The sequence below is a fragment of the Saccoglossus kowalevskii genome, chromosome 18, assembly GCF_978046115.1.
Source record: "Saccoglossus kowalevskii chromosome 18, keSacKowa6.1, whole genome shotgun sequence".
NCBI classification, from domain to species: domain Eukaryota; kingdom Metazoa; phylum Hemichordata; class Enteropneusta; family Harrimaniidae; genus Saccoglossus; species Saccoglossus kowalevskii.
The window spans coordinates 33500558-33512292 of record NC_140658.1 but is presented as its reverse complement, the minus strand read 5'-3'; positions in this window follow the sequence as shown (position 1 = coordinate 33512292).

Here is an 11735-nt window from a genome sequence, read left to right as displayed (position 1 = left end):
ACTGGAACAGGTCATGTTGGGTAGTCACTGGAACATGTAATGCCAGGAAGACACTTGAAAGTGTCATTCCAGGGAGACACTGGGACGTGTCAAACCAGGGGATAATAGAACGTGTCATGCTAGGAGACACTGGAACATGACAAACCATCAGATACTAGAATTGTGGCATGCCAGGATATACTGTAATGTGTCAAACCATAAGATACTGAAACGTGTCATGCCAGGAAGCCACTGGAAAGTGTCATGCTAGGAGACACTTGAACGTGACAAACCATCTTATACTGGAATTGTGGCATGCCAGGATATACTGGAATGTATCAAACCAGGAGATACTGGAACGTGACAAACCGAGAGACACTGAAAAGTTTGATGATACTGAAACGTGTCATGCCAGGAAGCCACTGGAAAGTGTCATGCTAGGAGACACTTGAACGTGACAAACCATCTTATACTGGAATTGTGGCATGCCAGGATATACTGTAATGTGTCAAACCATAAGATACTGAAACGTGTCATGCCAGGAAGCCACTGGAAGGTGTCATGCCAGGGAGACACTGGAACGTGTCAAACCAGGAGATACTGGAACGCGTCAAACCAGGTAACATTGGAACGTCTCATGCCATGGAGACACTGGAACATATCAAACCAGGAGATACTCGAACGTGTCAAACCAGGAGATACTGGAACGTGTCATGCTAGGAGACACTGGAACGTGCCAAACCAGGAGATACTGGAATTGTGGCATGCCAGGATATACTGGAATGTGTCAAACCAGGAGACACTGGAACAAGTCATGCCAAAAGATACTGGAGCTTGTCAAACCAGGAGATACTGGAACTTGTCATGCCAGGAGATACTGGAACTTGTCATACCAGGGAGACTACGGAACGTGTCATAACAGGAGACCTTGGAACGTGTCATTCCAGGAAGACACTTGAACTTGTCATACCAGTGAGACACTGGAACGTGTTAAGCCAGGAGACACTGGAACGTGACATAACAGGAGTGACTGGAACGTCTCATGCCAAGAAGACACTGTAAAGTGTCATTCCAGGGAGACATTGGAACGTGTCAAACAAGGAGATACTGGAACATGTCAAACCAGGAGATACTGGAACGTGTCAAACCAGGAGATACTGGAACTTGTCAAACCAGGAGATACTAGAACGTGTCAAACCATGAGATACTCGAACGTGTCAAACCAGGAGATACTGGAACATGTCAAACCAGGAAGACACTGGAACGTGTCATAACAAGAGACACTGGAACGTGTCATAACAGGAGACACTGGAACGTGTCATGCCAGGAAGACACTGGAACATGGCATGCCAGGGAGACACTGGAAACTGTCAAACCAGGGGATACTCGAACGTTTGAAACCAGGAGATACTGGAACATGTCAAAGCAGAAGATACTGGAATGTGTCATACAAGGGAGACAGTGGAATGTGTCATACCAGGAATACACTAGAACGTGCCATGCCAGGTAGTCACTGGAACAGGTCATGTTGGGTAGTCACTGGAACGTGTAATGCCAGGAAGACACTTGAAAGTGTCATTCCAGGGAGACACTGGGACGTGTCAAACCAGGAGATAATGGAACGTGTCATGCTAGGAGACACTGGAACATGACAAACCATCAGATACTGGAATTGTGGCATGCCAGGATATACTGTAATGTGTCAAACCATCAGATACTGAAACGTGTCATGCCAGGAAGCCACTGGAAAGTGTCATGCCAGAGAGACACTGGAACGTGTCAAACCAGGAGATACTGGAACGTGTCAAACCAGGAGATACTGGAATTTGTCAAACCAGGAGATACTGGAACGTGTCATGCTAGGAGACACTGGAACGTGCCAAACCAGGAGATACTGGAATAGTGGCATGCCAGGATATACTGGAATGTGTCAAACCAGGAGATACTGGAACGTGTCAAACCAGGAGACACTGGAACGAGTCATGCCAGAAGATACTGGAACTTGTCAAACCAGGAGATACTGGAACTTGTCATACCAGGAGATACTGGAACTTGTCTTACCAGGGAGACTACGGAACGTGTCATAACAGGAGACCTTGGAATGTGTCATTCCAGGAAGACACTTGAACTTGTCATACCAGGGAGACACTGGAACGTGTTAAGCCAGGAGACACTGGAACGTGACATAACAGGAGTGACTGGAACGTCTCATGCCAAGAAGACACTGTAAAGTGTCATTCCAGGGAGACATTGGAACGTGTCAAACAAGGAGATACTGGAACATGTCAAACCAGGAGATACTGGAATGTGTCAAACCAGGAGATACTGGAACTTGTCAAACCAGGAGATACTAGAACGTGTCAAACCATGAGATACTCGAACGTGTCAAACCAGGAGATACTGGAACATGTCAAACCAGGAGATACTGGAATGTGTCATGCAAGGGAGACAGTGGAATGTGTCATACCAGGAATACACTGGAACGTGCCAGGCCAGGTAGTCACTGGAACAGGTCATGCTGGGTAGTCACTGGAACGTGTAATGCCAGGAAGACACTGGAACGTGTCATAACAAGAGACACTGGAACGTGTCATAACAGGAGACACTGGAACGTGTCATGCCAGGAAGACACTGGAACATGGCATGCCAGGGAGACACTGGAAACTGTCAAACCAGGAGATACTCGAACGTGTCAAACCAGGAGATACTCGAACATGTCAAACCAGAAGATACTGGAATGTGTCATACAAGGGAGACAGTGGAATGTGTCATACCAGGAATACACTAGAACGTGCCATGCCAGGTAGTCACTGGAACAGGTCATGTTGGGTAGTCACTGGAACGTATAATGCCAGGAAGACACTTGAAAGTGTCATTCCAGGGAGACACTGGGACGTGTCAAACCAGGAGATAATGGAACGTGTCATGCTAGGAGACACTGGAACATGGCAAACCATCAGATACTAGAATTGTGGCATGCCAGGATATACTGGAATGTGTCAAACCAGAAGACACTGGGACGTGTCAAACCAGGAGATACTGGAACGTGTCATGCCAGGAGACACTTGAAAGTGTCAAACCAGGAGATACTGGAATTGTGTCATGCCAGGGTATACTGGAATGTGTCAAACCAGGAAATACTGGAACGTGTCAAACCAAAAGATACTGGAACGTGTCATGCTAGGTAGACACTGGCACGTGTCATCTAGGTAAACACTGGAACGTGTCATGCCAGGGAGACTCTGGAACATGTTATGCTAGGTAGTCACTGGCATGTGTCCTGGTTTGACAGGAGATACTGGAACGTGTCATACTAGGAGACACTGGAACGTGTCAAACCAGGAGATACTCGAACGTGTCAAACCAGGAGATACTGGAACGTGTTATCCTAGGAGACACTGAAACGTGTCAAACCAGGAGATACTGGAATTGTGGCATGCCTGGATATGCTGGAATGTGTCAAACCTGGAGATACTGGAACGTGTCAAACCAGGAGATACTGGAAAGTGTCATGCCAGGAAATACTGGAATGTGTCATGCAAGGGAGACAGTGGAATGTGTCATAGCAGGAATACACTGGAACGTGCCATGCCAGGTAGTCACTGGAACAGGTCATGTTGGGTAGTCACTGGAACGTGTAATGCCAGGAAGACACTGGAACGTGTCATAGCAAGAGGAGATACTGCAACGTGTCATGCCAGGAAATACTCGAACTTGTCAAACCAGGAGATACTGGAACGTGTCATGCCAGGAGACACTGAAACGTGTCAAACCAGGAGATACTGGAATTGTGTCATGCCAGAGTATACTGGAATGTGTCAAACCAGGAGATAGTGGAACTTATCAAACGAGGAGATACTAGAACGTGTCATGCCAGGAGATACTGGAACATGTCAAACCAGGAGATACTGGAACGTGTCATGCCAGAAGACACTGGAACTTGTCATACCAAGATATACTGTAACGTGTCAAACCAAGAGATACTGAAACGTGTCATGGCAGGAGATACAGAAACATGTCAAACCAGGAGATACTGGAACGTGTCATACCAGGGAGACACTGAAACGTGACATGCCAGGGAGACAGTGAAACGTGTCATGCCAGGAAGACACTGAAAAGTGTCATGCCAGGGAGACACTGGAACGTGACAAACCATCAGATACTGGAATTGTGGCATGCCAGGAGATTCTGGAATGTGTCAATCCAGGAGATACTGGAACTTGTCATACCGAGAGATACTGGAACGTGTCGTGCCAAGGAGATACTGGAACTTGTCAAACCAGGAGATAATGGAATGTGTCATGCCAGGAGATATTGGAACGTGTTATGCTAGGTAGTCACTGGCATGTGTCCTGGTTTGACAGGAGGTACTGGAACGTGTCATACTAGGAGACACTGAAACGTGTCATAACAAGAGACACTGGAACGTGTCATGCCAGGAAGACACTGGAACATGGCATGCCAGGGAGACACTGGAAAGTGTCAAACCAGGTGACACTCGAACGTGTCAAACCAGGAGATACTCGAACATGTCAAACCAAGAGATACTGGAATGTGTTATGCAAGGGAGACAGTGGAATGTGTCATACCAGGAATACACTGGAACGTGCCATGCCAAGTAGTCACCGGAAAAGGTCATGTTGGGTAGTCACTGGAACGTGTAATGCCAGGAAGACACTTGAAAGTGTTATTCCAGGGAGACACTGGAACGTGTCAAACCAGGAGATAATGGAACGTGTCATGCTAGGAGACACTGGAATATGACAAACCATCAGATACTGGAATTGTGGCATGCCAGGATATACTGGAATGTGTCAAACCAGAAGACACTGGGACGTGTCAAACCAGGAGATACTGGAACGTGTCATGCCAGGAGACACTTGAACGTGTCAAATCAGGAGATACTGGAATTGTGTCATGCCAGGGTATACTGGAATGTGTCAAACCAGGAAATACTGGAACGTGTCAAACCAAGAGATACTGGAACGTGCCATGATAGGAGATACTGGAACATGTCAAACCAGGAGACACTGGAACGTGTCATGCTAGGTAGACACTGGCACATGTCCTGGTTTGACAGGAGATACTGGAACGTGTCTAACTAGGAGACACTGGAACGTGTCAAACCAGGAGATACTGAAATTGTGGCACGCCAGGATATACTGGAATGTGTCAAACCAGGAGATACTGGAACGTGTCAAACCAGGACAGGAGACACTGGAACATGGCATACCAGGGAGACACTGGAACGTGTCAAACCAGAAGATACTGGAACGTGACAAACCACGATATTCTGGAATGTGTCAAACCATTAGATACTGGAACGTGTCAAACCAGGAGACACTGGAATGTGTCATGGCAGGGAGACACTGGAATGTGTCAAATCAAGAGATAATGGAACGTGTCAAGCTAGGAGATACTGGAATGTGTCAAACCAGGAGATACTCGAACGTGTCGAACCAGGAGATACTGAAACATGTCATGCTAGGAGACACTTGAACGTGACAAACCATCTTATACTGGAATTGTGGCATGCCAGGATATACTGGAATGTATCAAACCAGGAGATACTGGAACGTGACAAACCGGGAGACACTGAAAAGTTTCATGCCAGGAAGACAATGGAAAGTGTCATGCCAGGGAGACACTGGAACGTGTCAAACCAGGAGATACTGGAACGCGTCAAACCAGGTAACATTGGAACGTCTCATGCCATGGAGTCACTGGAACATATCAAACCAGGAGATACTCGAACGTGTCAAACCAGAAGATACTGGAATGTGTCATACAAGGGAGACAGTGGAATGTGTCATACCAGGAATACACTAGAACGTGCCATGCCAGGTAGTCACTGGAACAGGTCATGTTGGGTAGTCACTGGAACGTGTAATGCCAGGAAGACACTTGAAAGTGTCATTCCAGGGAGACACTGGGACGTATCAAACCAGGAGATAATAGAACGTGTCATGCTAGGAGACACTGGAACATGACAAACCATCAGATACTGGAAATGTGGCATGCCAGGATATACTGTAATGTCTCAAACCATCAGATACTGAAACGTGTCATGCCAGGAAGCCACTGGAAAGTGTCATGCCAGAGAGACACTGGAACGTGTCAAACCAGGAGATACTGGAACGTGTCAAACCAGGAGATACTGGAATTTGTCAAACCAGGAGATACTGGAACGTGTCATGCTAGGAGACACTGGAACGTGCCAAACCAGGAGATACTGGAATTGTGGCATGCCAGGATATACTGGAATGTGTCAAACCAGGAGATACTGGAACGTGTCAAACCAGGAGACACTGGAACGAGTCATGCCAGGAGATACTGGAACTTGTCAAACCAGGAGATACTGGAACTTGTCATACCAGGAGATACTGGAACGTGTTAAGACAGGAGACACTGGAACGTGACATAACAGGAGTGACTGGAACGTCTCATGCCAAGAAGACACTGTAAAGTGTCATTCCAGGGAGACATTGGAACGTGTCAAACAAGGAGATACTGGAACATGTCAAACCAGGAGATACTGGAACGTGTCAAACCAGGAGATACTGGAACTTGTCAAACCAGGAGATACTAGAACGTGTCAAACCATGAGATACTCGAACGTGTCAAACCAGGAGATACTGGAACATGTCAAACCAGGAGATACTGGAATGTGTCATGCAAGGGAGACAGTGGAATGTGTCATACCAGGAATACACTGGAACGTGCCAGGCCAGGTAGTCACTGGAACAGGTCATGCTGGGTAGTCACTGGAACGTGTAATGCCAGGAAGACACTGGAACGTGTCATAACAAGAGGCACTGGAATGTGTCATAACAGGAGACACTGGAACGTGTCATGCCAGGAAGACACTGGAACATGGCATGCCAGGGAGACACTGGAAACTGTCAAACCAGGAGATACTCGAACATGTCAAACCAGAAGATACTGGAATGTGTCATACAAGGGAGACAGTGGAATGTGTCATACCAGGAATACACTAGAACGTGCCATGCCAGGTAGTCACTGGAACAGGTCATGTTGGGTAGTCACTGGAACGTATAATGCCAGGAAGATACTTGAAAGTGTCATTCCAGGGAGACACTGGGACGTGTCAAACCAGGAGATAATGGAACGTGTCATGCTAGGAGACACTGGAACATGGCAAACCATCAGATACTAGAATTGTGGCATGCCAGGATATACTGGAATGTGTCAAACCAGAAGACACTGGGACGTGTCAAACCAGGAGATACTGGAACGTGTCATGCCAGGAGACACTTGAAAGTGTCAAACCAGGAGATACTGGAATTGTGTCATGCCAGGGTATACTGGAATGTGTCAAACCAGGAAATACTGGAACGTGTCAAACCAAAAGATACTGGAACGTGTCATGCTAGGTAGACACTGGCACGTGTCATCTAGGTAAACACTGGAACGTGTCATGCCAGGGAGACTCTGGAACATGTTATGCTAGGTAGTCACTGGCATGTGTCCTGGTTTGACAGGAGATACTGGAACGTGTCATACTAGGAGACACTGGAACGTGTCAAACCAGGAGATACTGGAATTGTGGCACGCCAGGATATACTGGAATGTGTCAAACTAGGAGATACTGGAACGTGTCAAACCAGGACAGGAGACACTGGCACGTTCATGCCAGGAAGACACTGGAACATGGCATACCAGGGAGACACTGGAACGTGTCAAACCAGGAGATACTCGAACGTGTCAAACCAGGAGATACTGGAACGTGTTATCCTAGGAGACACTGAAACGTGTCAAACCAGGAGATACTGGAATTGTGGCATGCCTGGATATGCTGGAATGTGTCAAACCTGGAGATACTGGAACGTGTCAAACCAGGAGATACTGGAAAGTGTCATGCCAGGAAATACTGGAATGTGTCATGCAAGGGAGACAGTGGAATGTGTCATAGCAGGAATACACTGGAACGTGCCATGCCAGGTAGTCACTGGAACAGGTCATGTTGGGTAGTCACTGGAACGTGTAATGCCAGGAAGACACTGGAACGTGTCATAACAAGAGGAGATACTGGAACGTGTCATGCCAGGAGACACTGAAACGTGTCAAACCAGGAGATACTGGAATTGTGTCATGCCAGAGTATACTGGAATGTGTCAAACCAGGAGATAGTGGAACTTATCAAACGAGGAGATACTAGAACGTGTCATGCCAGGAGATACTGGAACATGTCAAACCAGGAGATACTGGAACGTGTCATGCCAGAAGACACTGGAACTTGTCATACCAAGATATACTGTAACGTGTCAAACCAAGAGATACTGAAACGTGTCATGGCAGGAGATACAGAAACATGTCAAACCAGGAGATACTGGAACGTGTCATACCAGGGAGACACTGAAACGTGACATGCCAGGGAGACAGTGAAACGTGTCATGCCAGGAAGACACTGAAAAGTGTCATGCCAGGGAGACACAGGAACGTGACAAACCATCAGATACTGGAATTGTGGCATGCCAGGAGATTCTGGAATGTGTCAATCCAGGAGATACTGGAACTTGTCATACCGAGAGATACTGGAACGTGTCGTGCCAAGGAGATACTGGAACTTGTCAAACCAGGAGATAATGGAATGTGTCATGCCAGGAGATATTGGAACGTGTTATGCTAGGTAGTCACTGGCATGTGTCCTGGTTTGACAGGAGGTAATGGAACGTGTCATACTAGGAGACACTGAAACGTGTCATAACAAGAGACACTGGAACGTGTCATGCCAGGAAGACACTGGAACATGGCATGCCAGGGAGACACTGGAAAGTGTCAAACCAGGTGACACTCGAACGTGTCAAACCAGGAGATACTCGAACATGTCAAACCAGGAGATACTGGAATGTGTTATGCAAGGGAGACAGTGGAATGTGTCATACCAGGAATACACTGGAACGTGCCATGCCAAGTAGTCACCGGAAAAGGTCATGTTGGGTAGTCACTGGAACGTGTAATGCCAGGAAGACACTTGAAAGTGTTATTCCAGGGAGACACTGGAACGTGTCAAACCAGGAGATAATGGAACGTGTCATGCTAGGAGACACTGGAATATGACAAACCATCAGATACTGGAATTGTGGCATGCCAGGATATACTGGAATGTGTCAAACCAGAAGACACTGGGACGTGTCAAACCAGGAGATACTGGAACGTGTCATGCCAGGAGACACTTGAACGTGTCAAATCAGGAGATACTGGAATTGTGTCATGCCAGGGTATACTGGAATGTGTCAAACCAGGAAATACTGGAACGTGTCAAACCAAGAGATACTGGAACGTGCCATGATAGGAGATACTGGAACGTGTCAAACCAGGAGACACTGGAACGTGTCATGCTAGGTAGACACTGGCACATGTCCTGGTTTGACAGGAGATACTGGAACGTGTCTAACTAGGAGACACTGGAACGTGTCAAACCAGGAGATACTGAAATTGTGGCACGCCAGGATATACTGGAATGTGTCAAACCAGGAGATACTGGAACGTGTCAAACCAGGACAGGAGACACTGGAACATGGCATACCAGGGAGACACTGGAACGTGTCAAACCAGAAGATACTGGAACGTGTCAAACCACGATATTCTGGAATGTGTCAAACCATTAGATACTGGAACGTGTCAAACCAGGAGACACTGGAATGTGTCATGGCAGGGAGACACTGGAATGTGTCAAATCAAGAGATAATGGAACGTGTCAAGCCAGGAGATACTGGAATGTGTCAAACCAGGAGATACTCGAACGTGTCGAACCAGGAGATACTGAAACATGTCATGCTAGGAGACACTTGAACGTGACAAACCATCTTATACTGGAATTGTGGCATGCCAGGATATACTGGAATGTATCAAACCAGGAGATACTGGAACGTGACAAACCGGGAGACACTGAAAAGTTTCATGCCAGGAAGACAATGGAAAGTGTCATGCCAGGGAGACACTGGAACGTGTCAAACCAGGAGATACTGGAACGCGTCAAACCAGGTAACATTGGAACGTCTCATGCCATGGAGTCACTGGAACATATCAAACCAGGAGATACTCGAACGTGTCAAACCAGAAGATACTGGAATGTGTCATACAAGGGAGACAGTGGAATGTGTCATACCAGGAATACACTAGAACGTGCCAAGCCAGGTAGTCACTGGAACAGGTCATGTTGGGTAGTCACTGGAACGTGTAATGCCAGGAAGACACTTGAAAGTGTCATTCCAGGGAGACACTGGGACGTGTCAAACCAGGAGATAATAGAACGTGTCATGCTAGGAGACACTGGAACATGACAAACCATCAGATACTAGAATTGTGGCATGCCAGGATATACTGTAATGTGTCAAACCATCAGATACTGAAACGTGTCATGCCAGGAAGCCACTGGAAAGTGTCATGCCAGAGAGACACTGGAACGTGTCAAACCAGGAGATACTGGAACGTGTCAAACCAGGAGATACTGGAATTTGTCAAACCAGGAGATACTGGAACGTGTCATGCTAGGAGACACTGGAACGTGCCAAACCAGGAGATACTGGAATTGTGGCATGCCAGGATATACTGGAATGTGTCAAACCAGGAGATACTGGAACGTGTCAAACCAGGAGACACTGGAACGAGTCATGCCAGGAGATACTGGAACTTGTCAAACCAGGAGATACTGGAACTTGTCATACCAGGAGATACTGGAACTTGTCATACCAGGGGGACTACGGAACGTGTCATAACAGGAGACCTTGGAATGTGTCATTCCAGGAAGACACTTGAACTTGTCATACCAGGGAGACACTGGAACGTGTTAAGCCAGGAGACACTGGAACGTGACATAACAGGAGTGACTGGAACGTCTCATGCCAAGAAGACACTGTAAAGTGTCATTCCAGGGAGACATTGGAACGTGTCAAACAAGGAGATACTGGAACATGTCAAACCAGGAGATACTGGAACGTGTCAAACCAGGAGATACTGGAACTTGTCAAACCAGGAGATACTAGAACGTGTCAAACCATGAGATACTCGAACGTGTCAAACCAGGAGATACTGGAACATGTCAAACCAGGAGATACTGGAATGTGTCATGCAAGGGAGACAGTGGAATGCGTCATACCAGGAATACACTGGAACGTGCCAGGCCAGGTAGTCACTGGAACAGGTCATGCTGGGTAGTCACTGGAACGTGTAATGCCAGGAAGACACTGGAACGTGTCATAACAAGAGACACTGGAACGTGTCATAACAGGAGACACTGGAACGTGTCATGCCAGGAAGACACTGGAACATGGCATGCCAGGGAGACACTGGAAACTGTCAAACCAGGAGATACTCGAACGTGTCAAACCAGGAGATACTCGAACATGTCAAACCAGAAGATACTGGAATGTGTCATACAAGGGAGACAGTGGAATGTGTCATACCAGGAATACACTAGAACGTGCCATGCCAGGTAGTCACTGGAACAGGTCATGTTGGGTAGTCACTGGAACGTATAATGCCAGGAAGACACTTGAAAGTGTCATTCCAGGGAGACACTGGGACGTGTCAAACCAGGAGATAATGGAACGTGTCATGCTAGGAGACACTGGAACATGGCAAACCATCAGATACTTGAATTGTGGCATGCCAGGATATACTGGAATGTGTCAAACCAGAAGACACTGGGACGTGTCAAACCAGGAGATACTGGAACGTGTCATGCCAGGAGACACTTGAAAGTGTCAAACCAGGAGATACTGGAATTGTGT